Source organism: Oncorhynchus kisutch, unplaced genomic scaffold (genome assembly GCF_002021735.2).
Source record: "Oncorhynchus kisutch isolate 150728-3 unplaced genomic scaffold, Okis_V2 scaffold1072, whole genome shotgun sequence".
In the NCBI taxonomy this organism is placed as follows: Eukaryota; Metazoa; Chordata; class Actinopteri; order Salmoniformes; family Salmonidae; genus Oncorhynchus; species Oncorhynchus kisutch.
In genome coordinates this window covers 47501-56870 of record NW_022263017.1, presented here as the reverse complement: position 1 = coordinate 56870, position 9370 = coordinate 47501, and the positions used below count along the sequence as shown (strand labels likewise).

The 9370-nt window shown below is 48.9% G+C and overlaps 6 non-coding genes across 6 annotated transcripts; all 6 read right to left on the bottom strand.

Annotated features, from left to right (window-relative positions):
• Positions 1-3215: 3215 nt before the first annotated feature.
• trnae-cuc (transfer RNA glutamic acid (anticodon CUC)) lies at positions 3216-3287 on the bottom strand. Its single transcript has one exon. It is a non-coding gene; the product is annotated as a tRNA-Glu (tRNA).
• Positions 3288-3396: 109 nt separating this feature from the next.
• trnae-cuc (transfer RNA glutamic acid (anticodon CUC)) lies at positions 3397-3468 on the bottom strand. Its single transcript has one exon. It is a non-coding gene; the product is annotated as a tRNA-Glu (tRNA).
• A 979-nt stretch (positions 3469-4447) lies between these two features.
• trnae-cuc (transfer RNA glutamic acid (anticodon CUC)) lies at positions 4448-4520 on the bottom strand. The gene has a single exon. It is a non-coding gene; the product is annotated as a tRNA-Glu (tRNA).
• Positions 4521-5878: 1358 nt separating this feature from the next.
• Positions 5879-5950, bottom strand: trnae-cuc (transfer RNA glutamic acid (anticodon CUC)). The gene has a single exon. It is a non-coding gene; the product is annotated as a tRNA-Glu (tRNA).
• Positions 5951-6928: 978 nt separating this feature from the next.
• On the bottom strand, positions 6929-7000 carry trnae-cuc (transfer RNA glutamic acid (anticodon CUC)). The gene has a single exon. It is a non-coding gene; the product is annotated as a tRNA-Glu (tRNA).
• A 108-nt stretch (positions 7001-7108) lies between these two features.
• trnae-cuc (transfer RNA glutamic acid (anticodon CUC)) lies at positions 7109-7180 on the bottom strand. Its single transcript has one exon. It is a non-coding gene; the product is annotated as a tRNA-Glu (tRNA).
• Positions 7181-9370: the final 2190 nt, after the last annotated feature.

Below are 9370 nucleotides of genomic sequence, written 5' to 3'. Positions count from 1 at the left end.
GGTGATGGAAGAGGTTGGTTGTCCTGCTGCTTTTCGTAGCGATTGTCTTTCCGACACCTTTTGCACAGGACATTCGTTTGCTGAACATCAGACCTCTTAAACCCAACAATTTCCATATTACTGAAAACATCAGACCTCTTAAACACAAACCACTTTCATATTACTGAAAAAAAACATTGCTGCCCTTTTTGGGGGTGATTTCACCCTCAGGAGAGTCTGAGCTGGCGTCCTCAGGAGAGGCTGAGCAGGCGTCCTCAGGAGAGGCTGAGCAGGCGTCCTCAGGAGAGGCTGAGCTGGCGTCCTCAGGAGAGGCTGAGCAGGCGTTCTCAGGAGAGGCTGAGCTGGCGTCCTCAGGAGAGGCTGAGCTGGCGTCCTCAGGAGAGGCTGAGCTGGCGTCCTCAGGAGAGGCTGAGCTGGCGTCCTCAGGAGAGGCTGAGCTGGCGTCCTCAGGAGAGGCTGAGCTGGTGTCCTAAGGAGAGGCTGAGCTGGCGTCCTCAGGAGAGGCTGAGCTGGCGTCCTCACGGAGAGGCTGAGCTGGCGTCCTCAGGAGAGGCTGAGCTGGCATCCTCAGGAGAGGCTGAGCTGGCGTCCTCACTTTCCATGTTGGTGGAACTCTTACCGCTGCTACACCTCTCCGGCGTGGTTGCAAGTGTGTGAAAGGCTGTGATTGGTGGATAACCTCTGTGCACGTGTTGGACTGACAGAGAAGAGACAGTGAGCTGCTGTGTTTGTAAAACGTTACATCATAACAGAACCTCCATTCTTGCCAAACAGGCATTTTCTATATCGCGCTAAAACATAAACCTGAATATATCGGGTAAAAAAAAATCAATATATCACCCAGCCCGAGCTGGAGGAGAGGCATGATGGCACAGGACTGGGGTGTTTTTCTCTCTCTCTCTCTCCAACTGGAGCCAGCCCGGTCCAAACCCACCAGGACCCTGGGCAGTGCCGCCACCAGAACATCAGAACAGGCGCCATGCAGCCACTCCAGTCCCGTCTCAGCACTGCCTCTCTCTCCTCTCACTCAGATCCTCACAGCCCAGATATACCTCATCTCCCATAGTGACCCACATAACAACCAACCAGCCATTACACAGTCTCTCTCACACACACACTCAGAGACACACACACACACACACACAGACACACACACACACACACACACACACACACACACACACACACACACACACACACACACACACACACACACACACACACACACACACACACACACACACACCACACACACACACACACACACACACACAACACACACACACACACCACACACCACACACACACACACACACACACACACACACACACACACACACACACACACACACCCTTCCCATCTGTCTCTGCCAGACCAGCCCATTTACTCCCCTATGCCAGTGTGTCAGTCCCTCTTCCTCTACTGTGGTCAGTGGGCTCTGTGAGCCCCATTCCCTGACTGCCTTTCCTCTCTGTACAGCTGGGATGTTGTTTTATTGTGTTAGAGCTGTTCACAAGGATGTTGTTTTATTGTGTTAGAGCTGTTCACAGGATGTTGTTTTATTGTGTTAGAGCTGTTCACAGGATGTTGTTTTATTGTGTTAAAGCTGTTCACAGGATGTTGTTTTATGGTGTTTGAGCTGTTCCCATAACCCTCTACCCCAGCTGTCTATATAGACTGTATCATGACCCTCTACCCAGCTGTCTATATAGACTGTATCACGACCCTCTACCCAGCTGTCTATATAGACCGTATCATGACCCTCTTCCCAGCTTGTCTATATAGACTGTATAGTGACCCTCTACTCAGCTGTCTATATAGACTGTATCACGACCCTCCTACCCAGCTGTCTATATAGACTGTATCATGACCCTCTAACGCAGGCTGTCTATATAGACCGTACATGACCCTCTAACCCAGCTGTCTATATAGACTGTATCATGACCCTCTACCCAGCTGTCTATATAGACTGTATCATGACCCTCTACCCAGCTGTCTATATAGGACTGTATCATGACCCTCTACCCAGCTGTCTATATAGACCGTAGCATGACCCTCTACCCAGCTTCTATATAGACTGTATCATGACCCTCTAACCCAGCTGTCTATATAGACTGTATCATGACCCTCTAACCCAGCTGTCTATATGACTGTAATCATGACCCTCTACCCAGCTGTCTATATAGCAGACGTCCTGTTCCTGCTGTCAGGACTCTGAATAAAACATCAATACATTGAATTTATTATTAATGACTTCAGGTTCTGCAATAAAAATAATCTATTAGCCTTTCTGTCCTTGAGAGTCTCTCATACATCTCTCCTCTCTCTCTCTCCTCTGTCTCTCTCATACCTCTCTCTCTCTCTCTCTGTCTCTCTCACGGTTTAGGACATCTACTTTTGCATGACACAGTAATTTTTCCAACAATTGTTTACAGACCGATTATTTCACTTATAATTCTGTATCACAAGTCCAGTGGGTCAGAAGTTAACATACACTAAGTTGGCTGTGCCTTTAAAACAGTTTGTAAAATCCTGAAAATGATGTCATGGCTTTAGAAGCTTCTGATAGGCTAATTGACATCCTTTGAGTCAATTGGAGGTGTACCTGTAGATGTATTTCAAGGCCTACCTTCAAACTCAGTGCCTCTTTGCTTGACTCCATGGGAAAACCAAAGGAAATCAGCCAAGACCTCAGAAAGAAAATGTAGACCTCCACAAGTGCTGGTTCATCCTTGGGAGCAATTTCCAAACGTTGCCTGAAGGTACCTCGCTCATCTGTAGAAACAATAGTACGCAAGTATAAACACCATGGGACCCACGCTAGGCGTCATACCGCTCAGGAAGGAGACGCGTTCTGTCTCCTAGAGATAGAACGTACTTTGGGTCGAAAAGTGCAAATCCATCCCAGAACAACAGCCAAAGGACCTTGGAAGATGCTGGAGGAAACAGGTACAAAATGGTCTATATCCACAGGCAACGAGTCCTATATCGAAAAGTGGGAAGCTCGCAAGCCAAAGGACACCATCCCAACCGTGAAGCACATCATCATGTTGTGTGGGTGTGCTTTGCTGCAGGAGGGTCTGGTGCACCACTAGAACACCTGGGAAGGACACTGCAGGGCAAATCGGTTTGCAATTTGAAGTGGTACATACGTGCGACAACCTACTATATTCATAGTGACAGGTTGCACAAGTACACAAGGAGCATGGACAATTTCCCTGACCGGGAATCGAACCCGGGCCGCAGCGGTGAGAGCGCTGAATCCTAACCACTAGACCACCAGGGAAGGGTACTAGAATGCAAATCGGTTCCCAGTGTGAGCTGGTACATATGTGCGATAAACCTTCCATATCATAGTGAGAGGTTGCACAAGTAAACATGCAGCAAAAGAGTAGTTCCCTGACCGGGAATCGAACCCGGGCCGCGGCGGTGAGAGCGCCGAATCCTAACCACTAGACCACCAGGGAAGGGTACTAGAGTGAAAATCGTTTCCCAGTGTGAGCTGGTACATACAGTTGAAGTCGTAAGTTTCCATCCACTTAGGCTGGAGTCATTAAAACCTGTTTGTCAACCCCTCCACACATTTCTTGTTAACAAACTATAGTTTTGGCAGTCGGTTAGGACATCTACTTTGTGCATGACACAAGTAATTTTTCCAACAATTGTTTACAGACCGATTATTTCACTTATAATTCAGTGTATCACAAATCCAGTGGGTCAGAAGTTTACATACACTAAGTTGGCTGTGCCTTTAAACAGTTTGTAAAATTCCTGAAAATGATGTCATGGCTTTAGAAGCTTCTGATAGGCTAATTGACATCCTTTGAGTCAATTGGAGGTGTACCTGTAGATGTATTTCAAGGCCTACCTTCAAACTCAGTGCCTCTTTGCTTGACTCCATGGGAAAACCAAAGGAAATCAGCCAAGACCTCAGAAAAGAAAATGTAGACCTCCACAAGTCTGGTTCATCCTTGGGAGCAATTTCCAAACGCCTGAAGGTACCTCGCTCATCTGTAGAAACAATAGTACGCAAGTATAAACACCATGGGACCACGCAGGCGTCATACCGCTCAGGAAGGAGACGCGTTCTGTCTCCTAGAGATGAACGTACTTTGGGTCGAAAAGTGCAAATCCATCCCAGAACAACAGCAAAGGACCTTGTGAAGATGCTGGAGGAAACAGGTACAAAATGGTCTATATCCACAGGCAACGAGTCCTATATCGAAAAGTGGGAAGCTCGCAAGCCAAGGACACCATCCCAACCGTGAAGCACAGCATCATGTTGTGGGTGTGCTTTGCTGCAGGAGGTTCTGGTGCACCACTAGAACATCCTGGGAAGGACAACTGCAGGGCAAATCGGTTTGCAATTTGAAGTGGTACATACGTGCGACAACCTACTATATTCATAGTGACAGGTTGCACAAGTACACAAGGAGCATGGACAATTTCCCTGACCGGGAATCGAACCCGGGCCGCAGCGGTGAGAGCGCCTGAATCCTAACCACTAGACCACCAGGGAAGGGTACTAGAATGCAAATCGGTTCCCAGTGTGAGCTGGTACATATGTGCGATAACCTTCCATATTCATAGTGAGAGGTTGCACAAGTAAACATGCAGCAAAAAGAGTAGTTCCCTGACCGGGAATCGAACCCGGGCCGCGGCGGTGGAGCGCCGAATCCCTAACCACTAGACCACCAGGGAAGGGTACTAGAGTGAAATCGTATTCCCAGTGTAGCTTGGTACATTACAGTTGAAGTCGAAGTTTCCATCCACCTTAGGCTGGATTCATTAAAACCTGTTTGTCAACCCCTCCACACATTTCTTGTAACAACCTATAGTTTGGCAGTCGGTTAGGACATCCTCCTTTGTGCATGACACAAAGTAATTTTTCCAACAATGTTTACAGACCGATTATTTCACTTATAATTCCGTGTATCACAAATCCAGGGGTCAGAAGTTTAACTACCCTACTAAGTGGCTGTGCCTTTAAACAGTTTGTAAAATTCCTGAAAATGATGTCATGGCTTTAGAAGCTCTGAAGGCTAATTGACATCCTTTGAGTCAATTGGAGGTTTTTACCTGTAGATGTATTTCAGGCCTACCTTCAAATCAGTGCCTCTTTGCTTGACTCCATGGGAAACCCAAGGAAATCAGCCCAAGACCTCAGAAAAGAAATGTAGACCTCCACAAGTCGGGTTCATCCTTGGGAGCAATTTCCAAACGCCTGAAGGTACCTCGCTCATCTGTAGAAACAATAGTACGCAAGTATAAACACCATGGGACCACGCAGGCGTCATACCGCTCAGGAAGAGACGCGTTCTGTCTCCTAGAGATGAACGTCAGACGTTTTGGGTCGAAAAGTGCAAATCCATCCCAGAACAACAGCAAGGACCTTGTGAAGATGCTGGAGGAAACAGGTACAAAATGGTCTATATCCACAGGCAAACGAGTCCTATATCGAAAAGTGGGAAGCTCGCAAGCCAAAGGACACCATCCCAACCGTGAAGCACAGCATCATGTTGTGGGGGTGCTTTGCTGCAGGAGGGTCTGGTGCACCACTAGAACACCTGGGAAGGACACTGCAGGGCAAATCGGTTTGCAATTTGAAGTGGTACATACGTGCGACAACCTACTATATTCATAGTGACAGGTTGCACAAGTACACAAGGAGCATGGACAATTTCCCTGACCGGGAATCGAACCCGGGCCGCAGCGGTGAAGAAGCCGAATCCAATAACCACAGAGAAAGCACCACCAGGGAAGGGTACTAGAAAGTGCCAAAGCGTGTTCCCAGTGTGAGCTGGTACATATGTGCGATAACCTTCCATATTCAGTAGTGAGAGGTTGCATACACGTAACATGCCAGCAAAAGAGTAGTTCCCTGACCGGTAATCGAACACGGGCCGCGGCGGTGAGAGCGCCGAATCCTAACCACTAGACCACCAGGGAAGGGTACTAGAGTGAAAATCGTTTCCCAGTGTGAGCTGGTACATACAGTTGAAGTCGTAAGTTTCCATCCACTTAGGCTGGAGTCATTAAAACCTGTTTGTCAACCCCTCCACACATTTCTTGTTAACAAACTATAGTTTTGGCAGTCGGTTAGGACATCTACTTTGTGCATGACACAAGTAATTTTTCCAACAATTGTTTACAGACCGATTATTTCACTTATAATTCAGTGTATCACAAATCCAGTGGGTCAGAAGTTTACATACACTAAGTTGGCTGTGCCTTTAAACAGTTTGTAAAATTCCTGAAAATGATGTCATGGCTTTAGAAGCTTCTGATAGGCTAATTGACATCCTTTGAGTCAATTGGAGGTGTACCTGTAGATGTATTTCAAGGCCTACCTTCAAACTCAGTGCCTCTTTGCTTGACTCCATGGGAAAACCAAAGGAAATCAGCCAAGACCTCAGAAAAGAAAATGTAGACCTCCACAAGTCTGGTTCATCCTTGGGAGCAATTTCCAAACGCCTGAAGGTACCTCGCTCATCTGTAGAAACAATAGTACGCAAGTATAAACACCATGGGACCACGCAGGCGTCATACCGCTCAGGAAGGAGACGCGTTCTGTCTCCTAGAGATGAACGTACTTTGGGTCGAAAAGTGCAAATCCATCCCAGAACAACAGCAAAGGACCTTGTGAAGATGCTGGAGGAAACAGGTACAAAATGGTCTATATCCACAGGCAAACGAGTCCTATATCGAAAAGTGGGAAGCTCGCAAGCCAAGGACACCATCCCAACCGTGAAGCACAGCATCATGTTGTGGGGTGCTTTGCTGCAGGAGGTCTGTCTGGCACCACTAGAACACCTGGGAAGGACACTGCAGGGCAAATCGGTTTGCAATTTGAAGTGGTACATACGTGCGACAACCTACTATATTCATAGTGACAGGTTGCACAAGTACACAAGGAGCATGGACAATTTCCCTGACCGGGAATCGAACCCGGGCCGCAGCGGTGAGAGCGCCGAATCCTAACCACTAGACCACCAGGGAAGGTACTAGAATGCAAATCGGTTCCCAGTGTGAGCTGGTACATATGTGCGATAACCTTCCATATTCATAGTGAGAGGTTGCACAAGTAAACATGCAGCAAAAGAGTAGTTCCCTGACCGGGAATCGAACCCGGGCCGCGGCGGTGAGAGCGCCGAATCCTAACCACTAGACCACCAGGGAAGGGTACTAGAGTGAAAATCGTTTCCCAGTGTGAGCTGGTACATACAGTTGAAGTCGTAAGTTTCCATCCACTTAGGCTGGAGTCATTAAAACCTGTTTGTCAACCCCTCCACACATTTCTTGTTAACAAACTATAGTTTTGGCAGTCGGTTAGGACATCTACTTTGTGCATGACACAAGTAATTTTTCCAACAATTGTTTACAGACCGATTATTTCACTTATAATTCAGTGTATCACAAATCCAGTGGGTCAGAAGTTTACATACACTAAGTTGGCTGTGCCTTTAAACAGTTTGTAAAATTCCTGAAAATGATGTCATGGCTTTAGAAGCTTCTGATAGGCTAATTGACATCCTTTGAGTCAATTGGAGGTGTACCTGTAGATGTATTTCAAGGCCTACCTTCAAACTCAGTGCCTCTTTGCTTGACTCCATGGGAAAACCAAAGGAAATCAGCCAAGACCTCAGAAAAGAAAATGTAGACCTCCACAAGTCTGGTTCATCCTTGGGAGCAATTTCCAAACGCCTGAAGGTACCTCGCTCATCTGTAGAAACAATAGTACGCAAGTATAAACACCATGACTCCAGGTTAGCCGACTCCTGACTCCAATTAGCTTTTGGAGAAGTCATTAGCCTAGGGGGTTCACATACTTTTCCCAACCTACACAGTGAATTATGTATTCAATATATAGACAAAAAAAATGAATAATTTGTGTGTTATTAGTTTAAGCACACTATGCCTATTGTTGTGACTTAGATGAAGATCAGATCAAATTTGATGACCAATTCATGCAGAAATCCAGGTAATTCCAAAAGGTTTATATACTTTTATTTGCCACTGTAGCGTTTACATTCAGCGTCAGAAAACTCAGTTAACCATGTCAACTGGTCTAAATGAAAACTGGCAGGTCGGTCTCAAGTGAAGGGAGGAGAGGAGAGAGGGAGAGAGAGAGAGGGCATGGGACAGGGAAGGAGAGGAGAGAGGGAGAGAGAGAGAGGACACGGGACAGGGAGGAGAGGAGAGAGGGAGAGAGAGAGAGGACACGGGACAGGGAGGAGAGGAGAGAGGGAGAGAGAGAGGACACGGACAGGGAGGAGAGGAGAGAGGGAGAGAGAAGACTGAGGACACGGGACAGGGAGGAGAGGAGAGAGGGAGAGAGAGAGATGGATCACGGGACAGGAGGAGAGGAGAGAGAGGAGAGAGAGGACAACGGGGACAGGGAGAGAGAGGATGAGAGGGGAGAGAGAGAGACACGGGATAGGGAGGAGAGGAGAGAGGAGAGAGAGGAGAGGACACGGACAGGGAGGAGAGGAAAGAGGGAGAGGACGACAGGACAGGGAGGAGAGGAGAGAGGGAAGAGAGAGAGGACACGGGATAGGGAGGAGAGGAGAGAGGGAGAGAGAGAGGACACGGGACAGGGAGAAGAGGAAAGGAGGGAGAGGACATGGACAGGGAGGAGAGGAGAGAGGGAGAGAGAGAGAGGACCGGGACAGGGAGGAGAGGAGAGAGGGAGAGAGAGAAGAGGACACGGGACAGGGAGGAGAGGAGAGAGGGAGAGAGAGCGGACACGGGACAGGGAGGAGAGGAGAGAGGGAGAGAGAGAGAGGACACGGGACAGGGAGGAGAGGAGAGAGGGAGAGAGAGAGAGGACCCTGGTCCCTGCTCCTAGCCCTGACTCCCCCCTGGTCCCTGTTCCTAGCCCTGACTCTCCCCTGGTCCCTGCTCCTAGCCCTGACTCTCCCCTGGTCCCTGCTCCTAGCCCTGACTCTCCCCTGGTCCCTGCTCCTATCCCTGACTCTCCCCTGGTCCCTGGTCCCTGCTCCTAGCCCTGACTCCCCCCTGGTCCCTGCTCCTAGCCCTGACTCTCCCCTGGTCCCTGCTCCTAGCCCTGACTCCCCCCTGGTCCCTGCTCCTAGCCCTGACTCCCCCCTGGTCCCTGCTCCTAGCCCTGACTCTCCCCTGGTCCCTGCTCCTAGCCCTGACTCTCCCCTGGTCCCTGCTCCTAGCCCTGACTCTCCCCTGGTCCCTGCTCCTAGCCCTGACTCTCCCCTGGTCCCTGCTCCTAGCCCTGACTCCCCCCTGGTCCCTGTTCCTAGCCCTGACTCTCCCCTGGTCCTGCTCCTAGCCCTGACTCTCCCCTGGTCCCTGCTCCTAGCCCTGACTCTCTCCTGGTCCCTGCTCTATCCCTGA